This window comes from Halichoerus grypus, chromosome 9 (assembly GCF_964656455.1).
Source record: "Halichoerus grypus chromosome 9, mHalGry1.hap1.1, whole genome shotgun sequence".
Lineage (NCBI taxonomy): Eukaryota > Metazoa > Chordata > Mammalia > Carnivora > Phocidae > Halichoerus > Halichoerus grypus.
In genome coordinates this window covers 79,256,450-79,283,185 of record NC_135720.1, presented here as the reverse complement: position 1 = coordinate 79,283,185, position 26,736 = coordinate 79,256,450, and the positions used below count along the sequence as shown (strand labels likewise).

Here is a 26,736-nt window from a genome sequence, read left to right as displayed (position 1 = left end):
GGAGGTCAGCATTAAACAAATAGACAAGTTGAATAGGTGAATTTAGAAAATATTTGGGGGCGCCTGAGTGGCTTAGCTGTTAAGCGTCTGCCTTCGGCTCAGGTCGTGATCCCAGAGTCCTGGGATCGAGCCCCGCATCGGGCTCCCTGCTCCGCGGAGAGCCTGCTTCTCCCTCTCCCACTCCCCCTGCTTGTGTTCCCTCTCTCGCTGTGTCTCTCTCTGTCAAATAAATAAATAAAATCTTAAAAAAAAGAAAATAATTACTAATAACAACTTTTGGTAAACAATAATTTGTATTCTGACACTTCCAATATTCTTGTCTTTCAAATAACTCATCAGCCTCTCGGGACCTGTGCCTCAGGTTCATACACTAGGCACCGGGGCATATAGAGGCTGATAAATAAAGCTGAATTCTTGCCTAGATGGACCACAGAGAAAGAAACATGGGCAGAGAGGTTGGAAATTCCAAGGAAGAAAAGAAATTGGCTTGATGTCTTCGTGATTTAAAATTGGATTAGGAATGTAAATTTGCTGCTCAAATCCAAATAGGAGGAAAATTTAAATTCAATATTGATTCTTTCTTGGTTCACTACTGAATGTCATATGTTTGAAATAACCCACTGAAATAAAAATAAAATAAAAACAAAACCCTCCATAATTGATGGTAAAAAGTGATGAATTACTCCAACAACCTGATCAATAACTCCTAGCCTCTGTGCCTAGGATCAGGAAAACTTCTGGACTAAAAGAAGATCTATTATATTTTCTTTTTTCTCTATGGAAAAAAATCCCTAGAATAAAACAGCAGAAACAAATATTTATTTATATATTTTGCATTTTTTATTGCACTATGTGTATTTCCAAAACAATATAATCCCACATGTTGGAATAGAACACGTGTTCTTACAAAGCTAAACAAATACATAAATGGGCGAGAGCACTTTGGCATGTGTGCTATGGTTAAGGTGACTGAATCTGCTCTACTGTTTTTCATGAAACCCAAATTTGATTCTAGAGGAAAGAAGATGAAGCTAGGTTGGAATTGCTGCTGAAATGTCATAGCTGATATTTATTCATTCAGGTTTGGAGAAAAAAGCAAAAGTCTTTACATGACTTTTTTTTTTCAGATCAACAAAAAAATTCTCATTAAAATGTAAAAAGGGTCAGACTTTTAAATTTACTCACTCTCCTTGTTAAATAAAATTATTTGGGGAATATGAAATTGAAATAGCATATTTTAATACATTAAAGTATTTAGCAAAAAGCTCATAACTTCAAAAAACAAAATCAGGCGAATACTCATTTGCATTTATATATTAACTAAGTAGCTATGGATTCCTGGATTAGTCATAGACAAAAAATACGAAAGAAAAAACACACAAAAGTAGGCAGAAAAGTAATCAAGCTCATGAGATATATATTCTAAAATTATTACGGGGAAAGTTAATTTTGGAAAGAAAAAACATTTTAGTCAACAAAAAATGACAAAAGGAAAATTCTTTCTTCCTCTCCTTCTTTCTTTCATTCTTTGCTTCTTTCTTTTTAATATTTTATTTATTTATTTGACAGAGAGAGATAGCGAGAGTAGGAACACAAGCAGGGGGAGTGGGAGAGGGAGAAGCAGGCCTCCTGCCCAGCAGGGAGCCCGATGCAACGCTCGATCCCAGAACCCTGGGATCATGACCTGAGCTGAAGGCAGACACTTAATGACTGAGCCACCCAGGCGCCCCCCTTTCTTTCTTTCTTTCTTTCTTTCTTTCTTTCTTTCTTTCTTTCTTTCTTTCTTTCTTTCTTTCTTTCTTCTTTCTTTCTTTCTTGTTTTCTTGCTTCTTTTCTTTTTTCTTTCTTTCTTTCTTTCTTTCTTTCTTTCTTTCTTTCTTTCTTTCTTGTAATTTCAAGTTTTTATTTAAATTCTAGTTAACATATAGTGTAATATTAGTTTCAGGAGTAGAATTTAGTGATTCATCACTTACATGGAACACCAAGTACTCATCACAACAAGTGCCCTCCTTAATACCCATTACCCATCTAGCCCATCCCCCACCCACCTCCCCTGCAGCAACCCTCAGTTTGTTCTCTATAGTTAAGAATTTGTTTTATGTTTGCCTCTCTTTTTATCTTATTATTGTCACAATTCACCCAATATGAAATACATAATTTGAATAGTTCCACAACTATTAAGGACATTGAATTAACTTATCACTTCAACCTATGCTGAGATCTGAAAGCACCTCAAAGCATAAAATCAAGTTATTATAAGGCATATATTGTTTGTTTCCCTTCCTCTCATGCATGAAACTCTGGTGTTGCATGCTGTTCAAAGCCTGAAAAAGTTTTTCATATACTTTGTCCAGTTTCCTAGTTGTTTATGGTGGGAGAATAAATATAATACCAAATCTAATAGGGCCATATGCACATTTTCAAAGGTCACTACTTTTAATTAAAATTAAATAGTGATTATTGAACATTGGCAACCTACTTGCTTCTTACCTCTTTAGTGTAAAACTCTAGACCAGAGTATGTTTTTCACAGCAAGAGAAATAGACCCAGCTTTCAGTATTAGGATCTTGAAAAATCACAAGAGATTCCATTCCAGTTTGGAAGGCCCCGAATTTGATATATAACTTTATTTTTATTCCTAATATGGTTGTACAGATTAGAGCTACATTGAGATGTATCAGTCTAGGTTCATTCAAGAGTGAGAACCCCCACAGTAGGTTGAACAGCATAAGTTTAATATAAAGAATTATTTAAGTATGATAAAAGAGTAATCATAAGATAGAACAAGACTCAGTATGCTATCGTGGGGATGAGAGAGTACCTGAGGAAGGACAAACTTGGAAGGTGTTCAGAATTTGCTGGAGAAGGTGTGGTTCCACTCACTGGAGAGCAAAGTGTTTTGCTGCTTTAACAGGGCTGGAGTTGGTCTGCAGAGATTGGGTAAGCAGAAGGTGACCTCGAGCACGGTAAGGGAGCAGGGTTGCTGGAACCTTCCCAGGCCACAGACAAAGGAGTACAGGTTTCATGGGAACCCCACGGAGTTAAGGAAGTCAGGTTTGCATTGGTATTATGGATGCTAGGATGGCTGAGATGACTTCAGTATTAGTATGTAGGGTGCAGTAGGTTTGGGCAACAGTTTGGATAGAAACCCTTTGGGATGCTGGTTTCTGGAATGAGAGAGCTGCTGAAAGGTTATTGCCAAACTAAACTGCAAGATTACTGAGGGACCACGCGTTCTGGAACACACGCTAGGGCAAACGTTCTCATATGCAAGCGGCTGACCCACCGCAGTCCGCGGAAATATGGAGTCCTTCTTGTCTCGTATCCCACCGGCGCCCCCTACTGAGAAGGTTTAGCACCGTACTCACCATAAAGGAGAGATGCTGAAAAGAGGTAGGTAGGACATCTATTGAAGGGTAATTTTGGATCTGAAAGTCAATACATTTATAACTGGCATATCTGGTTACTTGATGAATTTTCAGATCAAAAATGCACTTTTTTCATACCAAAAAAATTGTGAGATTTATGACCTAGGCTGGTAGTGTTTAGGTTACGTTTTGAAAATGTGACCTATGTTTATTTAGCAATCAGAAAGCTACTATTTTATATTTACCAAGTTTCTATTAGAAATTAGATTATAATATCTGGTCTTTTTTACTTTCTGGTTGTTTAAATGACAGCTAAAGGTTTATAGCATAGATTTTTTTTTTCTCAACTGAATTCATTAGAAAGTATATTTTAAGATTTTTGCTTTTTTTGATATCTTTTCCAGGTTTTTTATTTATAGGTGAAATTTTCTCACACTATAGTAAACAAATGCCCCATTTCCAAAATCTTTAGATAATTCCATAATTATATCTGTGGACACCAAAATTAACATGCTTATCCCAAACCAAAATTATGAGACGGAGGAGAAAGGGCTTTTTTTTTTTTAAAGACAGCAAATGGAGTTTATTTGGGATACTTTGTATATGAGGGATCTGATAAGAAAGAGGAATGTCACTCTTAGAAAGGGTAGCATGCAAGGCTTATAAAGGCACTTTTTCAAAGTGTGAGGGACTAGGAGTGGAGAAGCATTTTTCAGTCCCACGGTCATTATCTTGTGGTCGTTACTTTTCAGTGGACACAAGACAATCACAGGATGACTTTTTCCATAATTGACATTCTTTTAGAGCTCCTGAAAAATAGAAATACTTGCGCAAGCAAGCTTTAAATTGTTACTTCTAATTTTCCCAGACAACCATTAATCCTTAATGGCTGTTATTTCTTATTTGTTTGCTTTCCCAGAAGGAGGTATTTATCTCTAAGCCTATGGGAACTTTTAGCCCTTGCCTCAGACCAGTGGCTTTACTGGAGTTAAGTCCTTCTTGATTTTCCTTTACTGTCTCATTTTCCCTCCTGAGATTTTTATCCTCATTCTTCTGCTTTTTTAAAAAAAGATTTTATTTGTTTATTTGACAGAGAGAGAGAGCACAAGCAGGGGAGAGAGGCAGAGGGAGAAGGAGAAGCAGGTTCCCCGCTGAGCAGGGAGCCTGCCATGGGGCTTGATCCCAGGACCCCAGGATCATGACCCGGGCTGAAGGCAGACGCTTAACTGACTGAGCCAGCCAGGCGCCCCTATTCTCATTATTCTTAAAGGATGATGAAGGGCAGTGGTCTCTTCACCTGTAACTGCTTGCTGCTGAGCAGGGCCATTGTCCCTATCTTCTTCTGGAGGTGTAAAAGTCTCTCGCTGACTGTTCTCATGACTTATAGGGACTTGATCCTCCCACAGGGGCATAGGTTGGAGTCCTTACGCCATCACTAGCTTGACTTAGAATTGTTGGAACCTGGAAGACACGCTTCATCAGGGTGTTACAAAGGCAGGGCCTAAAAGTAACAGCAATAAAATGGCCATTAAAGGTCTAAGGAAAGGCAAGAACTAAGTAGCATTTAGTAGGTACCCTTTAACGGAGTCCTGATGCTTTGAGTGGTGGGGTTGTTAAAATTATGTAGCCACATGGCCTGTTGGGGGATGGTGTCAGCCAGAGAAAGGGATTTTTCTTTAAGGTTGATATTTCCAGTTGAGTTTTGAGCCTTTACCTGAAAGACATTAAAGTTGGATTCAGCAAGGGCACAGAATGATGTTGCCAAGTTTTGAAACATGTTATGTCAAGAATCATAAAGAACTGCTCTGAATAGGAAACAACCCTTTGTGCATCAATCAGATAAAATAGCTTTATTTTTTTAAACAAAGCATTGTTCAGTACATCTAAACCATGAAGAACTATTTTCTTTTAAGTTCTTGTATCTTCTGTATTAAAGCAAATTTAACTTGATCTTTTGTGTAAAATTACATGATACATTTATTTCTTTCATTTCTCATTGCTTAAAGCTGTGTCCTTTGTGTACTATTTCTACCAAGGGTTTTATGCAACACGCTGCAGCGCACCTTTGATATCTACTATAACCATTACTCAGATGGTATAACTTTAGCAAATCTGAAAAAAAAATCACTCTTAGTCCAGCCCCAAAACTCATTTCTTTTGACAGTTTCTGTCATCTCTGACAGTTTCTCTTGCCCTCTGACTTGGTAGTCACATTCCTCACTTTGTAAAATAAATCTCTAATTCCTTTAGACAGGTCATTAGCTTAAACACAGATAGCATCATTAGGATAATTTATCAATCATCTGAGCCAAAGAGAAGTGAAAATTTGTAAGAAAGGGAGCAGAATTCAGAATGAAAGGCAGATCTGATGAAACTTTATTTGAAGGGTGGGAATCTACTAGATTTTAATTTCTTGAATTCCAGTTATATTTGAAGGCCTTTCTGCAATCAAGAGAAAGGGAAAGTAAAACAGAATCCCTGCCATTACTGGAAATAACTGAAATCACTCATTATGGTCATAGAACAGAAGTTTCTGAATATTAACTGACAATCTAAGGCAAATTCTTCTAAGTGGAAATGTTCATGGGGGAGAATGGAATTTTTCTTTTTCCTTTTTTAAGATTTTTATTTATTTATTTGACAGAGAGAGCGAAAGAGCACAAGCAGGCGGAACAGTAAAGGGAGAGGGAGAAGCAGGCTCCCCGCCAAGCAGGGAGCCCGATGCGGGGCTTGATCCCAGGACCCTGAGATCATGACCTGAGCCGAAGGCAGATGCTTAACCATCTGAGCCATGCAGGCGCCCTGAGAATGGAATTTTTCAATAGAATATTTCTAGTCCAAATCCAGTAATTCTTCAGGAAAGTGAGAGCTAACAAGCAATTGCTCTTCTCTCATGACAGTTTTTGTTCATGTGCGTGTGTGTGAGAGAGAGACAGAGACAGACACAGAGAGAAATATTGGGTCTTCTTTGTGACATCCTACTGTGCACATGCTGGGTAATGGGTTTGGACTTGGGCTATAAAATCTTGGCAGGACCATCATGACCCATCACCTATGCATACACCATTTAAATATTCAGTGTCTTTTGGGCACTGTAGTCGCAACGAACCACAATAAAAATTTAGTCATGTATGGATAATGAAAATGCTTCTTGAGGCTTTTGCTTATGTCTCATTTGCTTACATCACTTAGGACTATTCAGAGGCACTTTATTTATATGATATGAAATCCATTTGCTTTTACCCAAGGAAACAAAAATACCGAGGGATGCGTGGGGACAACTCTTTGGGAACACCGTACCTAGAAATATATGCTTAAAATGAAGATATAAGTAGGTCTTATTTGCTCATTTTGTCTCACAATTGCTGAAGGAAACATTAACTTTGCATCCCATCAGCTCTTCAGGGAAAGAGCTGACCTTCTTATAAATCGTCAGTACCCAGATGGAGATCAATAAATATGTGTGTTATGAGTGAAAACAATGAATGAATGAATACATAGCCAATGTCGTTTGAGTTCTTTCTCTACAGTAGTAGGAATGATTTTGTACTGATTCATTTACACTATCATATAGTTCTTACACGCAATTGTTTATATGTAAACGTAAGTAGGGTTGCAGTTTATTCTAGTAACTGGACACTTTGGGGTCATTTGGCCTCAGTAGCGTGCTAATACTAAAACATATTTTTCAAAGGCACTTGTTAAACACTTAAGATATAGGGCATTGCATAGTGATTAATTTCATGAACCCTTACCAAAACCCCCATGATGTAAGTACTATGATTATTATATACATGGCAACAGAGGAAAGTAAAGAAAGTTCCCACAGGCTGCTGTGGTGGTCATGTTTGTATGTGAAACCAGGGACTCCTCTGATTCCACGGTCTGCACAGAGCACTGCCTGGGCTGTTGCTTCAGAGAAAAGGCCATGGAGGCCACTCTTGTGAGAAGAGTTGCCCTCATCAGGGACCACACGGCAGTATTTGTAGATCTTGACTATAATTAGGTGGGACATCTCTTGGTCTGACCTCTGTACTCACTAGTCTTTTAAAACTGTGGCTCCCAGAAATTGCAGAAGTATATGACATTCTTCTGGACTGTTAGAAACTCAGGGCGCTATGTGAAGCAAGAATTAAAATCTGTTCATTCATCCATGGATGAATAGGTAGTCTCTGGGTAGAAACTCTGTAACTGCATTAGCAGAAGAAATGGTTTTAGGCAGTGTCCTGTCTCTGCAATCCGGTGAAGCAAAATGAATTCAGAGAATCTTTCTGCACCTACACACAGGAAAGATAGATAGATGTTGAGATAGAGGGAGGAAGAAGGACCTAAGTTTGCTAGAACCCTAAGCAAAAGAGAGTATAAGAGATAGAGAGAGAGAAGGTTTATAGCAAGCCCCCCCCCCCCCGCAAAAAAAGGATGTAAATTCTAAAGTGATTTTCTTTCCAGATTGCAGAACATATTTATTTTTGGTCTTTATTTATAAATTTTAATTCAAGGTGCCCCAATTCCTGGAGACTTTAAAGAGCATAATGCCTTTCCCTCAATAAGACAAGGCATGTGGGTTCTATTTCTGGTTATGAACCTGAGGACGTTTTATGGCTTGGCAGTGTTTCTGTGTGAAATACTGTAGTGATTTAGGAACACTCTGAAAACCTCAGCAAGAGTCATCAGAACCACACTAATTACCAGATTGGCCCTTCTTATTTTCTTTTCCCTCAAGAGCCAATTTATTAAAGTAGAATTCCCTCCTACTCCCGGACCCGGGGAGGAGACTGCTTCCCCCAAACCTTTAGTGTGGTGTTTCTGTGCACAGCACCTTCTCAGCAGGTGCAGTAATACATTTAGAGAAGTCCTAGACTCAGGACTAAAGGGAACTGAACGACCCACTGAATCAACTCACTTTTCAGGGCTAGACTCCTCGGCCCATGCTTGGCTGTCTTCCTTGCTTCTCCACCCAGGGGGGCCTTTCTATCTATGCAAGACTTCTGATTTGTTGGAAATATTTTCTCCCACTGCATAGGAAAAGCTGTGTTCCATGAGTGTCACTCACAGGTCCTGATTCTAGTCCTCACTCACCTTGGGTATTCCTGACGTTTCTTCCATCACCAGGTGTTCAAATATTGAAAAGGAGGTATTGGTATCATTAGATAAACATTCGAGCACCTTCCATGTACCAGGCATTGCACTAAAGACTAAGAGCTCAAAAATAAAGAAGACATAGCCCCTTGCCTACAAGGCGTCATGGTGTAATACAGGAGGAGGAAGGGCGAGCCACAATGAAAATACAGCCTAAGATTACTGGAGCCTGGGTAAAGTGGTGCTTAGCTCTGCAAGGGTCAGGAGGGCTTGTGAGAAGAAGGGATGCTTGCGCTGAATTGCAGAAAAAAAAAATTATAATTTGTTTAAGCAAACAAGATGAGCAAAAGGAGGACCTAGACCATGTGAGAGCATGGAGTCATGAGAACACCAGGTTCAAAGTGGTCAGTTGCAATTTTCTTCACTGAGAGGAAGTGAATTTAAGGAGAGGTCAGATTATAGAGGATGGAGTTTATTTTGACTTGTCAAACATCTGGTCTTTGTCCTGGAAGAATGGGCAACCTTTTACATGGTTCAAAGCAGAGTAGTGACATGATGAAAACTGCCTTCAGATTTCATCTAATTTGGTCTCATAGTCAAGCCTTATCTTTCTCAGGTTAGACTTACCCAGTTCTTTAATCACGTCTCAGATGGTACAGTTTATTTCTTTACCATCTGGCTACTCCTTTTGAAAAATTCTTTAGCTTATTTACACCAGTTGTCTGGAAAATCAAATCCCTACAAGGGGCAGGAAAGAGAATAAGTGTGCGCAGTTGCTGGAAATAAGACACATGAGAGTGATGTGTCCCATGGACAACTGGACAATGCCCATACTGCCCCAAAGTATGCAGATTTCAAGTTTTTCATCACTTTTTCTGGCTGTGCATATAACATCTCCAGATTTGACTGGGCCTGCTATTTGATAATGACCCTTGATCTATAATTTTCCTAAAGCAGAGGTCTCAGAACTTGACATAATATTCCTATTGTGGTCTAACACCACAGACTGAAGCTAGCCAGTTATCTCCTTCACACTGGTCTGTGTTTCTGTTAATCTAGCCTACTATTAATGAACATTATGCTTTGATATTGTCTCATACTTTTTACATTTCTGTTGTAAAACCATATCTTTCCATGCTAAGCTGGAACAGTTCATTTTCTCAGTCAAAATTCAGTAGCCCAGAGTAATGGGGAAAATGTCCATTTGTAGTAGGGGAAGGAAAACCTTGCCTCCAGTTTTGATTCTACTGATAATAGCTTTTTGATCTTGAGAAAAGGGGGTTTGCTCTCTGAAATGCCTTATTTTTAAAAAGGTGGACTCATGCCTTTCCTGAATCATCAAAAATATGTGATTTTTGAATGAATCAGATGATAACATGTTGTGTAAGTACTTTATAAATCATGAGACAGGTCACAAATATTACTATCTTGGTTAAATCTCCTCTATTAGACTTAGTTACTATTCCTGGTGGTCTTCCTTTCTTTCTTTCCTTCTTTCTTCCTTTCTTTCTTTTTTTCTTCCTTCCTTCCTTCCTTTCTTTCTTTCTTTCTTTCTTCTTTCTTTCTTTTTCTTCTTGTTCTCTTTTCTTTTCTTTTATTCTGTTCCTCAATCTGTTCTTTAGCAAGTAAAAAGAACAAGTAATTTACTGACCCTGTGAAGTGAATTTTTGCCTATGGTTATTTGAAATCACATCTATTATCACACATAATTTTGGGTATTCTGTATCCTTTGGTTATAGAAAGCGATCTGTTTCTTGTTCTTTCAGTTTCATTTACAAAGAAAATTTTAACAATTCCTTCATACAAAAATACCACAAAAGATTATAGATTCATTTCTGTATTAAAATTATCTTTTAAATTCTCTTTTTAATGTAAACTTACATATGCTTGGTTTAGGGAGTTTGCTTTGTCTTTGCTTTATTTTTGTTTTTCACAAGTAAAATAGGAAACAAAAAGTCCTTTTGTCATGCAGATATATGGAGATAATTATAATTATGGAATATTCTAATTGAAATGATTATGCATTTTTATTATGGAATATCCAGTTAGTGCTTTAGGGTTTTAGCATAAATTTATTGCCAATATCTTTAAGAGGAGTTTCTTATTCTTGTCATATCATAAAGAGAATGTAATTAAAGGAATCCAGAATAAATACAATATTTCTTGACAGCATTATTTTATTTTATTGAGTTTTCTTTCCAAAAGTTTTGCTTCATGCTTGAATGAAATGGGAACCTCTCAAATGAGACTGTCACAAGGTTTATTTGACACCCAAAATGATACAATTCAGTGAAGGGGAAAATATGTATTTGATTCCTGGTGCTAGTGTTTTGGTGTATTCCCTTGTTTATACATACAACAGTTATCTTTTATATTATTTTTACTTTATAATGTACCATAGGGAATATTTTAAGGTTGAATTCTAAATAATTAGATACATTAAGCATGCAGCATCTTAATTCAAATAAAATTGAGGTGACAAAAAGTTTAAATCATTTAAATGGTTTCAGTAAGTGCTGTTCTCCACTTTAAACCCCGAGATTGTAAGTCATGCAGCTTCCTGGTCCTGAATAGATGAGCAACTTCCTGGCAGCCCCCCTCCCTCCCCCCCCAACAGCAGTCCATCTGCCTGCCTTATTAGAAGGGAGAATTGGTTACACACCATTGATCATCTACATGGCCATTAACTCCCACATTCGTTATACACTTAAAGTAAAAGATAAGAAAAAGGTTACTGTGCAATTTCTCCCTTTTTAGGATGTCTGTATAATGCCTTTCAACTCTTCATTTAAGAATCCATGCAACAGAGAATTAACAAAAGACTATTCTATTCCAGGCAGTATGCTGGGCACTGGAGGTCTTTCTATGAATAAGACTGTTCCTTTGCGCAGGAGCTTACTTTCTAGCAATCAGGGAAACTGACATCAAACAACTAATCCTCAGATTAATTGTTTCATTGGGATTGTGTTAACATCATACAAGAAAGGCACGGAGTGTTACATAAATGCTAGGCATATGACCTTGTCTGCACGTTAGAAAGCTCTCTTAGATCTCGGAGCTGAAATTCTTGAAGGTGGGAGGGGAAGAAAGAATAGATCTTGCAACTGTCTTGCTGTGGGAATGAGCATAACCAGTAGGAACAACCAAAAGAAGCCAGAGGAGCTGAGGGCAGAGTCCACATGGGCTGAATGTCATGAAATGCATTTGTTCTGCTCATCCGGGTTTTATTTCGCCCCACTCTGGGCCACTCTGTGCGTGGTCCTGGAAAAGAGACTGATTACTAATATTGCCCAATGGGGGAAATATATCGGAATGTGAACCATTTTAAGGGAGTAGTAACTTTTGTTTCTGGCACTTTGCTGGAATACATATCCCGAATTACCCTCTTGTTTGAAATAATTAAAATGCTGAGCTGAGCTGGCATAAGAAATAAGGAAAATTCAAAATCGGGGAAAAAAAATGATGTGAGAGTCAGAATCCTGGGAGATAAATTAGCCTTCCTTTTTGATAGCTGCATGGGGTAGAGAAGACAGAAGGTAAGGACTATGCCGGCATGATGGGGAATCTGCAAACAGACTCCCACACAGGTGCTGGTGGCTATGGCCTTAGTATGAGATGGAACCAAACCCTGCCAGCTGGAGAGAGAAGCACGCTGTAGCTTTGAGCTGGGTTGGAAAGTTGTATATTGAGAATTCATTAACAATGGGTGTCTTTCATGAGTTGTGGTCCAAATTCATACAATCAGAGTGAACTGAACAACTTCGAGCTAATAATTTAATTGCAAGTGGCTCTGGATCAGAAGTGCCCCCATAGGCTGGCTGACGAAAGCTCGGTCTCTCTGAGAAAATCCACTTCAACTCACATCTTCACAGATTTCCAAAAATAAAGTTGAAGGAAAAGTGCCTCACTTAGAGTCTAAAATCACAAATCAAGGCCCGAGAGTGAAAAATCAACAGAAACAACACAGAGCTGAAAAGATTCACGAGACTAGTTATTAGAACTATCAGACATAAAGTAGAAAATAATTATGTATAATGTGTTTAGAGAAATAAAATGTGACCAGAGAAATCGTGACTACTAAAAAAACCCCAAAACCAAAAACCAGTCACTTTTGAGAAAAGAACAGCATGGCACTTCTAGAAACAATATGTATAGTAGTTGAAATAAAAAATGCCATGGGCTGAAGAAGGAAGAGGAAGCAGACCTAAGTTTACTCCAGAGTTTTATATGCAGGAATATCTGAATATGGAGATCTTGACATGTCTTTTTCTCTTACCCTTGTTCTATCCCTACATGGTTCTATTCCCGTTTGGACTCAGCTTTTCCTAAGGTTCAGGAAGCTGCCTTTATATTCAGGTGCGAGGCCGAGTTGCCAAATCAGGGCTGGTTCTGCATCTCTGCCCTCTTCTGAAGTGCACGGGTGAGTGACCCCAGCTTTTTCTTGTTACCGTCTGGAATTTGAGCTGGGGATGTCCCTGGGTGAGCAGTGAGTAACAGGACTAAAATAGTCCTTTGGAGAGCTGCCCTCCTTCTGCCTGAGGGAGAGAAGAATTTTCACCCTAGATAACCTGACAGGAATTTTCCCTCTAAGGATGTGGAACAGACTGATCTATGACCCACGGGGCAGAGAACTGTGACTCACTGCTGACTTGCTGTAATGCTCCAATGCAGTGGCCCAAATGCATTTCATGCTCCATCCTATGCTGAGCTATTTTAAAAGCCCAAATAAATAGGGCCTCTGTGGGAGGTTTTAGGATCCTGGAAAATAGCATTTTGGATTATTACCTACCTGTATAATGTACAGGAGCTAATATTTCCCAAAGGATCTAATTTTTCTCATCCCATATTTTCTGCTAAATTAGAATCTGTTCTTGTATTGCTATATTTTCTTTGGCCAGGAAGATTCTGGGGACAATTTGAAACCAGTGCTTACATCCAGAGTCCAAATTAAAACCACCAAGTATTTTAAAAACCCAACTTTAACCAGCCGATACCTGTTTAATCCCTTGCAGAGAGTATGGGGAGTTTTCTTCAATTAATTTCTAATTAGGCTAATTTACTGATAATGCTATAACAAAACTCACATCCACAGAGGATAGAATAATTTGAAAATTTATTCATTCATGTTCTGTGTATATTTCAATCTAGCAGGGTAATTATGTTTGTTTTTCAATGTGGGTATTTTTCAGTAAGTCAATTTTCTGATACGCCTGTCTGAAGAAAACCCGTGTGCATGTGATTCTAATCGTGAGGGTCTATGTATGCACGAATATGGGTGTGGAGGTTGAATAACGTAACGTAACATGTATGAAGCATAGGCAATATCACTGAGTGTTATTACAGGCGACGTCTGAAGCAGGTACTACCAATGACTCAAAGAAACATCTCTGCCTTCAAGTACTCAAGGAGCTGACAACAATCTAATAGTGAAAATACTTAAAATACGTGGAATTGGTTGTGGGTTACAAAAAGAATCATTTTTAAAATTTTTCTCCAGGTACTGTCCTCTACTCTGCTACGTCTCATCCCCCTTTCCATTCTTTTCCTTTCATTGTGAGTTCATCAAAAATCATTTGGATGCTTTTGGATATAAAAAAAGGTCTTACAGGCAGAAGGTGAGTCAAAATTCCATGTTCTAGACTAGGATGGATGCACACGTGTTTACCTGCCCTCACATAGGGTATGTCCCACCTGACTTCCATTCCCCTGTGATGGAGCCCCTAGGAGAACCACTTGTAGAAAATGGGGTACCTGCAAGAGGGGCCACAGGCTCCTTGTTCAGAGTAGAGGTCTGCTAGAGCAGCATTCTTGACTGCTTGACCTCCCTGCTCTTCTACACCCTTCACCATCTGCCTGTGCCAAGAGATTAAAGAGACATGGGGAGGCGGGGGAAGAGTTGGAGTACAAAGCAGTCCTTAAGTATTGGGAAACCTGCCTTTTAGAATGAAGAATAAGCCTGTTTAACCCACTTGCTACTTACAAAGAACAAGGAGAGCCAAAGAGAAGTCATAAGTAGGGAGAGTTGAATTTATTTATTTATTTTTTTGGAGAGTTGAATTTAAAAACTAAAATAAAAGACATTTCTCATAATTGAAGCTTTCCATTCGGCCTACCTAGAAATTAAGTGAGCTCCGTTTGCCTAGAGGCATTGGACTAATGGCTGAGTTATCCAAGGATAAGCATATTGCAGAAGGCATTCTCATACTAGGTAGAAGATGAGAGTGGGTAAACTTTTAATTTCTCTCTGAATTTAAGTTCTCCACTGTCAGTGTTTTTGTTTTAAATAGCATTTTTACTTCTCTTTATCAAAGCCAAAAGCAAAACAGAAAGAAAAAAATAAGAATCTGCTAAAAGAACTCACAACTCAATGATAGTATTGTTATAATTGTATATCTTTCTATACCTTTTTCTCTGTATATTTTAAGAATGCAGAAACGCCACAGACACAATCAAACTCTCTCTTTTATACAAAATGGGATTTTACTGACATAAAACCTGAATTTTTTACTTAAAATACAGCACACATCTTTTCTAACCAATAAATAAGTTCTACATGAAACATTTCAAATACCACACTTAAATTATTTCACTCTGTGCATTTTATTTAGCCAGTTGCTGTGTTTTGAACTTTGGTTTTAATCTGTATGTTCCTGCTATTTATAAATAACACTACAATCAACTACTTTTTTTTATGGAAGGTCATTATGCACATCCTCTATAAATTGCAAGGGGTGCAATTCATTTTCCCGAAATCATAAAATATATCTTTATAATTTAGCACTTATATAAAATAAAATTATTATTATTTTTTAATGACCAAAGCATACAGATGAAGTCAACTAGTACCAGCCTGCAGAACATTTCAGGTTGGCTGATGTTGTGAAAGGAAGCTGTTTTCCTGACTTTCAGATTAATTGGCAATGAGTTACAGGTTGTTTAGAATCCTACTCTACCTTTTATTTAATACCCCCCTTTACTCCTTTTCGCTAAATGTACTGAAAGGAGAAGAAAGTTCGGTGCCTAGCAATATAGTATTGTTCTCAAATGGAATTGTGTCTCGAATTCTAATGGAAAGCTTTTCTGAATAGATGCATTACATTGTCGTCCCCTTCACTGAATTCCTGGCCATTCTGGAGAGCTCTTAACAGGAAAGTTTTTATGTCGAACAAAGAAAAATCAATAATAAGCTGGGGACGTGGAATTGATTTTACCTTGCTACATTTCTAGGGAAAAGCAAAATCGTTGGCGATATTCCTGGAAGAGGGATTTTGCATTACAATATATATCCTATTAGGGATCATATCATATTTGCAACATTCTTGATTCTTAGAGAAGTCAAACTCCGTAAGTCCAGTGGCTGGAAACAATTTACAAACCCTGTAAGCATTCAATGTTTGCTTTGTAGGGATGACCTGGAGAGATGTTTGTTAAGGTTTCTTTCTTAGGCTGCTAATTTTTTTTTTTTTCTAAAATTCTCTCTAGAATGCAGTAGACTATATTTTTAGGATCTTTCTTATTTTTTCTGTTTTTTTTTTTTAATTACATCTTGTTTCTATGTCTTTCCTAAACACCATCTTTTTTTTTTTTTTTTTTAAAAAGAAAGCTTCTATCTTTCTATGACCACTGAATACAGTTTTACTTCACAGGTTGATATATTTCCTGTGGCCATTTTCAACAACGAGCTGAAATAATAACTTTCCATAATTAGGATATAAATAATTTATTTCTTTAAGAATTCTGACAAAAATAGACCTACAGGTACCCAGTGGACTAAGCAAAAAGTTGCTAATAAAGACCCACGAGTGCTCATTTTTGACCTTAGGCAAGTTTTTATAGTCTTCAAATGCCAAAGGTGTTAATTAATTTTACTCTTTCCAAGGTAGAAAGTAATGCTTACTGCTTGGGGGTTCATCGCTTGATGCAATCAATGCTGCATATGAATTAATACCAGGAAGAAATGAATGCATGTAAGGGAAAGGAAAGCTTGATTAGTTACACAGCACGGTATACAGAGCACAGAGATGAAATGGGGATTTAGGAATTACCACTGCCATGGGATTCACCCCTTCCCCTTATGTTTAAACCTTCATCACAGGCGAAGCCTTCTCTGAAGTTCCTTTGGCCGCTTTCACTATGTATGCAAAGCCCACTCATAATTTTCTGTGCCTCCTGTGGATCCCTAAATCCCAGTCTGGCTCTCCCATAGGATCAGTAGCCAGGTTACTCTCTTTCAGTCAGACCATGGCCCCAGTGTCGGCATGTTACCATCATGTTAAACAGCCTCCGTGTCAAGGTATGAGAAATTCTTAATCCAAATCTTGTGTTTCACTCATGTTAGCTGAAGAATGGCTTCAGCTGCAAATAAGAAAATGCCCATCTGACAGTGAGTTAAACCAATATGAGTTTATTTATTTCTACCACTTTCAACGTGTTTGCTCTTCTTCATCAGGATGTTGCTACTTGGTCACAAAAAGCTGCTATAGTTCCAGCCATCACATCTGATTTAAATCACTAGCCCTCGTATAATTACCCTCTGTATTTATAATAACCATTTCACTTCTTTAGTTTCAGTTGTGAACAGACATTAAATGAAGTTATTGTCATTATGCCAGAACTTACCTTATTTTTAAAAAATTAAGTAGGCTCCCCGCCCACCATGAGGCTTGAACTCAGGACCCTGAGATCAAGAGTCGCATGCTCTACCAACTGAGCCAGCCAGGTGCCCCAGAGCTTACCCTTTTTAATTAGATTAAGATCAAGGTTACACATACAGGCATAAACAATGTCTGAAAATATTATGACTATAACATTTCATTGTGTATACTTTCTATATGCAGATATTATGAATCTAAAGGCAGAAAGATAGTGTTGATATTTTTCTTTATATAGAAAGACCCACAGCTTATTCAAAGCACCAAAATAATAAAACAGAAACGACTCTAAGATAATTCTGCCTCCAGCATGGAGATACCCTTAGGCATCTTAACTCATCTAAGTGTACGTACCTAGAAGATTTTTAGACATTAGTGTCATTATGATTCTTATTTCCAGGAGGATGAGTTTTTGTCTTACTTGCCATTTTATTTTTGGCACCTGAAACCTACTAGCGTACTGTATCCTCAGTCAAAAGAATGAATAAATACATCATTTTCCATTAATGCTTTAAATCATCTTTTTTCCCCAAATTCATTTGTTTGGTTTATTTACAAGTTTATGTATTACAAGTGGCATATAGGGCCATTTACTTTTGCTTTTGCAGTCCTGATATTCTTTTATAGTTGTATTTCTCAGAGGGTATCTAACTGCTGTGAACAAAAAACATGAAAGTTCAAGGATTTCCTGACTTTGAAACATTATGTCTACCCATTTGCAATATAAAGGGAAATCTTTGGCCACAGCTCATGGATACTGAACTCATCATCATATATTGAAAATTATTTGAGTTGAAACATGGAAGGTAAGTATTCATCCTAATTTTTTGCAAATAAAAGCAGTGTGAATATACCACATGTGAAGAAAGAAAATGATTTTTCATCTACTGCATGGCATGCTAATTTTTGGATTGAAAAGAACATGCATTTAAATATTCTCTTTGAAATCTTCCTAAAGACTACAGGAAATTGTGGACTTAAAGTAGATATAATTTTAAAAATATACTGACTGGGCATGTTCAGACTTTATTTTTCATACCATTTTCTAGCATTTCCTACTTGTGTTCAGCTTGTCCCCATTTGACTTAATAAAATTCCATTGGAAACCATTTTCTTTCGAATCAGTGCCCTGGAGTGCTATCAAGAGATCTGCTGAGCGCGCCTGGGTGGCTCAGTTGGTTAAGCGACTGCCTTCAGCTCAGGTCATGATCCTGGAGTCCCAGGATCGAGTCCTGCATCGGGCTCCCTGCTCAGCGGGGAGTCTGCTTCTCCCTCTGACCCTCCCCCCTCTCATGCTCTCTCTCTCTCTCAAATAAATAAATAAAATCTTTAAAAAAAAAGAGAGAGAGAGAGAGAGATCTGCTGAGGTTTCCCCCCACCCCTGAAAGAATGTAGCACCGAATGGGCTGAGAAAGTCAATAATTGGCAATTCTCATATTTGTATAAAGACATATCAAGCTTTGCCTTTCTTAACGGCTATAAAAATGCTACCCTGCAAAGCAGCAGTGTGTGGCCTCATTTACTGGCAATAGTACCTTCTTCTGGAACTAACAGAAACAAAGGGAAAAATAAAAACCAACAGAAACAACTTCAAACACACATGCCAGTGAAATATTCAGGGTTGAGAGTCTTCCACTTGAGATGAACAGGATAGTCTCACACTTTATTTTCCATGCAGGTATTTGTTTTGGATTTTAAATTATATGCAGTATATGGTTTAGAATTTCGAATATGGAGTATTTCCGAAGAGACATCACTATCATAACACAGTCATCATCTATCATAACGCAGTCATCATGACCCGGCACTGACCGTTTTTTGTTTGTTTGTTTTTTCTATTTCCCACAGCAAGATATATGTGTGTTCTATGAGTAGAAATTGCTTAATAAATATTTAAAAAACAATTGCTAAAATTTTGCAAGGGTTTGCTGCGATCTGGGAACTGCCTCTACAAAGGGCTTTACATACATTGATACTTGCAAAGCTTGTAGTCCAGGTATTTCTTTGTCTCCATGGTGTGAATAAGAAAACAGAAGTCCAGGGTGATAAAGTGACTTGCCTAAGGTCACACAGCCAGTAATCAGAAGAACAGAGATTTGAACCCAGCTCTGGGCTCTTAACTTCTGCTTTATAGGAATGAATAAATGCCAAGTAACTCTACTAGATACTTACAGGAAATTTGAAGTTACAGATCAAAAGATGTTTCCCAGTAATTATGTTACTGGGCCTCAAGAGGTTAGCAAAAAAAATGTAGGCAAAACACAATGGCCTCTTCATAGTATAGATGAAATCTTCATATTTTCATATATTCTTTTCTCCTTAATAGAGATTATAATAGCACTAATGCTCAGGGATTCTGGAGGACACAGACATGTAAAATGACAGAAAGAACTCAGTGGAAGCACCAAAGGGCTTGGGATATAGCAGCCCTGGACAAAACCAGATTAGGGTTGTAAAGGAGGATAGATTACGATGTGGAAATCATGGGAACCTCTGTGAGTGCAATTTTTGCAGGTTTTCAAGCTTTCTGAGGCTAATAAGTACATATATACCCTGGGCTCTGCCGTTGTTATCCTTTACAGTAAAAGGCTGGGAAAATTTCACTTCCAGTTCATATCATTTTAGAGAAAGATCTCTCCTATCTACAAATTGAGGGAACTTGTTCCGACTAATGGTAGTCCATGTTTATAGCAGTCTGCTTATTTTAACATTTACTGATTTCTTGCAGGTATGCCGGGAGAAGCTATTTTTCTCAGAATCTCACCATGTATTAAAATAATAATGTAGAATACATGTTACATCAGATGTCACCTTAAAAAAGACTGATTACCAGAACAACCGGGAGGTGATTAGAGTTGAAGTTATTTCAGTTGATTTAAAGGCAGAACATGTAGAATATCTTTAAATGTTCAGGTTTTCTTTCTCACCTATATCAATCAAAGAAAACACAATAACAACCCTTTCCCTTTTAAATATTTATACTTCACTTCTAAAGTATCCCAAAGAGTGAGCAAGTTACATGCAAAGTTCAGCATCAGCAGTCTGAAAATACCCAAAAGCGCCTGGTTGTCTGCAAAGCATGGAGACTTGCCCCGTCCTGAGTGAATCAACAGAAACTAAAATAGCAAAACTTTCAGTGCCAACTCTGTACTAGATTTTGCTGGGAAATTTGATGATTAAAAATATTTCTTAAGCTAGACCTTAAGCTTAAGATCTTAAGCTAGATCTTTCACCTTCAAAGAGCCTACAATCTAAACATGATCAAGTTTACTGAAGTGTATGCAGGAACACATAACACCACATTTTTGTTTTGTTTTGTTTTGTTACATGACACTGAGTGCTTCAGTTCTTCTGTCAAAAAGGATATCTCTGGCACCTCTTTATGCTGCGTCTTCGTGCTTGTTTCTCCTCAAAGACCAGTGCTTGGCCCTCTTCTTATCTTTTTCACTCTCCCCTGGCAACATTGAACATTCCCATGATGAGTCTGTGTGTGTATTAAATATTAATCTTGAATCCAGACCTCTCTGTGAACTTCATTCCCAAATGTCTTTGAACCTCATAGACATCACCTCATGGATATCTTACTGGTCTCCCAATACCAGTTTACCTAAAATGACTTTGATTCTGTCTTACCAAATGAAATTACCCTCAACAGTCCCTTGTCTGACAATGTTTCCAACCTATATACAACCCCCTTAGTTCCCTTTGTCATCTTGTTTTTGATTTCTCCCGTGGCTGGTTCCTCAGATAAAATCTGCAATATCGTTTGCACCTGCTTTTTTCTCTACCTTTCACCATACGACTTTAAAACAATCAAGTTGTCTTTCACTTGAAGTATCATTCTAGTCTCCCATCTGGTTCCTCTGTCAATCCTTCTCAAATATTTTAAACAGCTTCATATTGTCTACTGTATTTTTTAGGAATTTAATTCAGTTGCTATCACCTGAAGAACAGTGTCTTAAACAAGATGGGGAGGTATTTCTCTCTCACTCAAATCTGGAGGCAGGCAGTCCAGAAAAAGTACAGTGGCTCTAGAATGTCATCAACACCTCAGCTTCCTTCCATCTCCCTTCTCCATCATCCTTGATTTTCATCCTTGGGGTAACAAGATAGTGGCTATAGCTCCAACCATTATATTTGGTTTCTGGGAATAAAGAAGGCGGGGGGGAAGGTAAATGGCAATATGGGCTAACAGAGTCAGCCTTTACTGTGCTTTCTTGGAGACCTCACTCAAAAACTTTCCTATATATAACATTGATCACCCTGGCCTTCAAGGGAAATGGCAAAGGAGTTTCTATGTGGGTAAAGTGCCACTCTGAAAACATAGCTTTCTGTCAGTAAGGAGAACAGAAATAGATATTGAGTAGATGACAGGCCTAATGTAATTTAGCAAGGGTAATTCAAGGTGTTCCCAATAGAGTGTAAGTTCCATGAGTATGGTGCTTTCCCTGTTTTCTTCTCTTTTATATCCCCATCACGTTGAATAATGAATGCCATATAAATAACTATTGAATGAATAAATTAATTTAAAAATAGATCTGGAAATAGTTTTTCCACTCATTCACTTGAAAGACATTTTTTTTTATGTTTAAGGTACTTAGAAAACAAAGATTTTTTTAAAAGATCTTTGAGAGAGAGATCTTTGTCCTCAAGGATATCACAAAGTACCATCAATACTAGATAAAATAAACATCATTATAATGCAACAGATATAATGCAGAAGACAGGAAAGAATTTTTAAACATGAGGCGTTACTGGGGACGCCAAAGAGAGGTCATCAATTTTTAGTTGGAGGTTCCAGAACCTATTTGTAGAAGACAATGTACGCAAGTTCCATGAGGAAAGGAATGACAAGTATCGTGCTTGCGGCTGTACCTCTGCATCTAGTGCTACATCTGGCACACAGTGAATGTTTAGTAAGTGTTTGTTTTTAAAAGGAATGAGTTAGGAAGGCAAAGAAAAAGAGAGGGGAACAGGGGGAGTGCAGGGTATGGAGCAGTATGTACTAAGATGTGGAAGGATGAGTTTAGGATGTTCAGGTACATTTCAGAGCTTGGTATGGTTGACACTTAAGGTCCACGTTAGAAATATGCAAGAGCTGAGGCTACAAAACCAGCAGTGGGGAAATTATGAGAAAGTTTCCATAACAAGTCAAGGTGTGTAATTTTTAAACTGAAGTGAAAATTGACTTTGACAGTTTTTTTTTTTTTTAAAGATTTTATTTATTTGACAGAGAGACACAGTGAGAGAGGGAACACAAGCAGAGGGAGTGGGAGAGGGAGAAGCAGGCTTCCTGCTGATCAGGGAGCCCAACGCAGGGCTCGATCCCAGGACCCTGGGATCATGACCTGGCAGACACTTAACGACTGAGCCACCCAGGCGCCCCAACTTTGAAGGGTTTTAAGCGAAATATTAGTTAATATTTCTGTATTTGAAAGATGATTCATGAGATAGAGTGGAAAATTAATTGAAGGGTGTTGGATAAGGAGGATGGAACCAATATGGTGGCACAGCAACCAGTAAACCAGAATAGACTTAAGGCAATGATGGCTACAGGAATGGAGTGGGAGGGAAAAGATGAAAGGCATTCACTCCCTCCTCTTTCTTACCTACCTTAAACCACAGTTTGTCTTGTCTCTGTGGTATCTCCTTCACTATTTCTTTTCTCTTCCCCCTCTTTCCCCACCTTTCCATGAATTTTTTAAGATCCATGCCAAATATTTTCTCTCAGACTTTTCTATTCCCCACATTACATTTGGGCTGACCTCTCTTCTAAACCTCTCAAACATTTCATTGTTTTTCTTTCATGATATTACCTACAATATTATAAATATGTGATATGTTTTATTGCTCCACTAGATTTTAAGACATTTGAGTATAGGAATTGTGTTTTACTCATCTCTTTATTTTCCCAGATCTGTGAACAATTTCAAGCACATCATGGGCAGTCAATGAATGTTTGAAAATGAGTGAAGACAGCATGATTACATAATGCACTATATCAGAGAGCTCTGTTCTAGGATTTAGCTAGTGCTGACTCATTTGTTAGCTTGGTGACCTTGTGAAACAATTCACCTTTCTGGTCAGCAGCCTGACTATGGAAGGAGACCATGATGTTCTCCTTCCCTCCATTTATTTATTTAACAAATATTTATTGAACATCTGCCTATTGGTCATTGTGTTCAGTTTGGGGAAAACAAGCTAGAATAAAACATAGCCTCCATCTTAAGGGAATTTTAATCTGGAATGGAGAGAAAGACATAAACTCATCAGTACAAATAACAGTTATAGAGTCTATGATATAATTAAGGGGAAGGTGTGCGTGCACACGTGTGTATGTTTGTATCTGTGTTTATATTAGAGTTCAAAAAAATGACAGAAGGAGCAGAAACATTTTAATAAGCCCTTGAGTGTGGAAAAATGGGTAGGATTATGCTGTATAACAAAAGGAGAATAGCATTTTCATCTGAGAAAGCAGCATGAACAAAACAACAGAACCATGAATGAGCATAGTAGCCTGTAAGAATCACTGTTCTTTGCTCGAGCTCCCCATGTGGGTAGACAGAGGGGAAAGAATGGGAGAACTTGGCAGAAGCAGTTGCTAGGTGCTAGATTGTGAAAGGTTCATGGACAATGCCAAGGAATATGGATTCCATTCTGATTGTCCTAGGAAGTTTTTATTATCTGTTTATATGTTTTCTAGCTAAATTTGAGTGTGAAGTGTTGGGGTAATCATGCTTATTGGTTCAAGGTGACTCTGATTTTTTCCTTTCGTCCTCAGTTATACCATCTAAAGATATGAAAGTCAAAGCAGTATTAGTAACCAATAAATACCCACATTTTAATTTCCCCAATTATACTTTTATAGCTGTGTGGATATGTGTGTGTGTTCTGATCCAAAAATCTCTTCAGAGCTCATACACTACAGATGAAAGCTCATGCCCTCTTTTTCTCTAGTTGCATATAATCTAGAACTATCTTCAGGCTTTGTTTTTTTTTTTTCATAATATTGAATCTTTGAAGGGCCCAGGCCAGTTATTTTCTCAAAAGCCCACATATTTAATTTTTCTGATTGTTTCCTTGTGGTTAGATTCAAGCTAAACATTTTTCAAGAATGCTACAGAGATAATATACATGTATGGCATGTTTCTGTTTGTCTCATTCTGCTTCTTACTCTTCTCCTTTAACATAGTTTTAAAAATCTATCCATACTGCTTACATATAGCTCAGTTTCTCTCCTTCTAAGAGCAGTGAAGTGCTTGTCGGTGGGCTCTATCCCTCAACATATCACCTGAGTGTGCAGTAATGGAGGGTCAGGCTGCGTTCAGCTCATGGTGATCACAGATGACAGCGAGTGAGTATCTGTGTTCTCATCCCCAGCACATGGTTTTTAGGCAGAGGAGTAACATGATCAGACATGTGTTTTTGGAAGATCCCACTTGTGCCTGTGTAAAAGATCAGTTAAAAGGGGGGAGAGTGGAGCCAAGAAAGCAGTTAGGAGACAACATAATTGAGGAGAGAGATGGGGAAGGGCTGGCTTAGGCTAGCTGTCATGGTGAGAAGGGGGACAGAGGGACATTAAGGAGACAGTCAGCAGAACTACACTTAAAGGTCCTCAGCATTTGGGAAAAGCTATATCCCCTTTCCCTTATTTCCCAGACTCCTAGGTGGTGTTGAAAGGAAATGAGTGTTGTAAACGAAATTTTTAGGGAAAATGAGGAAATAAATTAACTCCCTTCCTCATTCACATAGCAGGGCCTATCTTAACTCTACTGGGAAAGGAGGACTGTGGCAAAGCCGTAGCTCAGCAGGAGCCCGGGCTGGGAAATCGCAGTGTTTCCAGGACTGACGCGAAGCTCGAGCCCGGGGTCCAGTCTAGAGTTTGATTTATTTTGACAGTCCAGACAATTGTTTCTTTTTTTTTTTTAAGATTTTATTTACTTATTTGACAGAAAGAGAGCACAAGCAGGGGGAAGAAGCAAGCAGAGGGAGAAGCAGGCTCCCCGCCGATCAGGGAGCCCAATGTGGGGCTTGATCCCAGGACCCTGAGATCATGACCTGAGCTGAAGGCAGATGCTTAACCGACTGAGCCACCCAGGCGCCCCCAGACAATTATTTCTTTACCTCACCTATCCCACGTATCAAGAGGCCAACTCCTAAATTTTGCCCGGAAGAGGGGAGAAAAAAAAAACAACTCAACCCTACAGAGTGTAGTAGTTAAGAACATACACTGGAGGGGTTCACGGGGTAGAGTAGGAGGCACCGGGAATCTGACTCTCCGCCTAGACAACTATTCAGTGGCAGCATCTGTCTGATGTGACTTTTTTGGAACTCAGGAGTCTCTTGAAAGCTTGCAATATCTAAGGGAAGTCTTGGATGGTAAACTGCACTGAATTTTGGTCAATTCAGTTCTTAGGACGGCAGCAGCTACCCATCCGCCATGCCACAGCCCACAGCAGGCAGCCATGCGTGTGTTCCCGAAGGAGTTTGCATGTAGCTTGCGGGTGTCAGGGTGGGCAATAAGGATCCTGTCCTCCGAATATTGGGGGTCTGTTTTCACATGGCTGATTGAGGCTTCTTGTGTGGAGGTGCCAGCGCAGAGATGGGCAGCTTTTGTTGCAGCCTTCAACACCGTGGTTGCAAACTTCTCCTCTCCCTGATGGAGTAACTTTCAGGAGATTTGAAGATTAGGTGCCAGGTTTTGGTTCCTCCCCACCCTTCATTTTTCTCTTTTTCTACTTTGGGAGCCAGAAAATTGAAGATTAGCGCATCCAAAAGCAATCACATATAAAGGGGAATTTAGAAAGTCATTGCTCATATCCAGGGAAAGTTTCAGGCTCAGAAAAGACCTGAAAATGTACCTAATGCCACTGAATTACACACTTAAACATGGTTAAAATGGTAAACTTTATGCCATTTTATATATTATCACAATTAGAAAAATAGAACATATTCTCCAGAGTCTGAGAGCCTGGGTGTCACCACCCACTTCCAAGTGACCATAAGCACCTACTTAACTTCTGCCACCTGTTCTCATATTTCTCAAATGGAGGTAACAATATTCCCGGCCTTAGAAGTTACGGTGTGGGTTAATTAAGATAAAATATGTAAAGCACTTAGAACAAAGCCTCATCCATTGTAAGTGCTCAAAAAGAGCGGGAAATTATTATCATTCAATGGTAAAAGTCAATAAAATTGCAGAAAAATAGATGATTGCTAATAATTTAAATATTTTTAGTAGGGATTTCTTTTTATTCCACATTCCTGTGGTGATTGTTTAAAGACAGCTACCTCACACATAAATCAATTTAAGTGTAGACAATTTTTTTTCTTATCACCTGTGTGTAGAATTGAATAAAGTGTTTCTTCATCGCTCCTGGTATCTCATGACTTTGTAACATTAGTTTCTTAATATTATTTTCTTTGAATCAGTCATTATGGAAAACAATTCTCCACCTTCCGAACCTCTTTGAACTTCCATGGAATACTGTTTTCCAAACTGAAGATTTGAATCTTTTACAGTAGTAGGACAATAATTATTTTTAAATAATAAAATAAGAATATCGTGATAAAGCTTGTGTTTTCATTATCATTATTCTTAGGTTTTAGGAAATCTTTGTAAAAGAAAACAGTCTATT

At 38.3% G+C, this 26,736-nt stretch overlaps 2 long non-coding RNA genes across 2 annotated transcripts; both read left to right on the top strand.

Annotated features, from left to right (window-relative positions):
* Positions 1 to 3,195: 3,195 nt before the first annotated feature.
* On the top strand, positions 3,196 to 17,904 carry LOC118548279 (uncharacterized). The gene is made up of 5 exons (XR_013440938.1): positions 3,196 to 3,393; positions 12,767 to 12,867; positions 13,945 to 14,062; positions 16,786 to 16,830; positions 17,828 to 17,904. It is a non-coding gene; the product is annotated as an uncharacterized LOC118548279 (long non-coding RNA).
* Positions 17,905 to 24,351: 6,447 nt separating this feature from the next.
* LOC144378977 (uncharacterized) lies at positions 24,352 to 26,470 on the top strand. Its single transcript, XR_013440937.1, has 2 exons — positions 24,352 to 24,452; positions 25,068 to 26,470. It is a non-coding gene; the product is annotated as an uncharacterized LOC144378977 (long non-coding RNA).
* Positions 26,471 to 26,736: the final 266 nt, after the last annotated feature.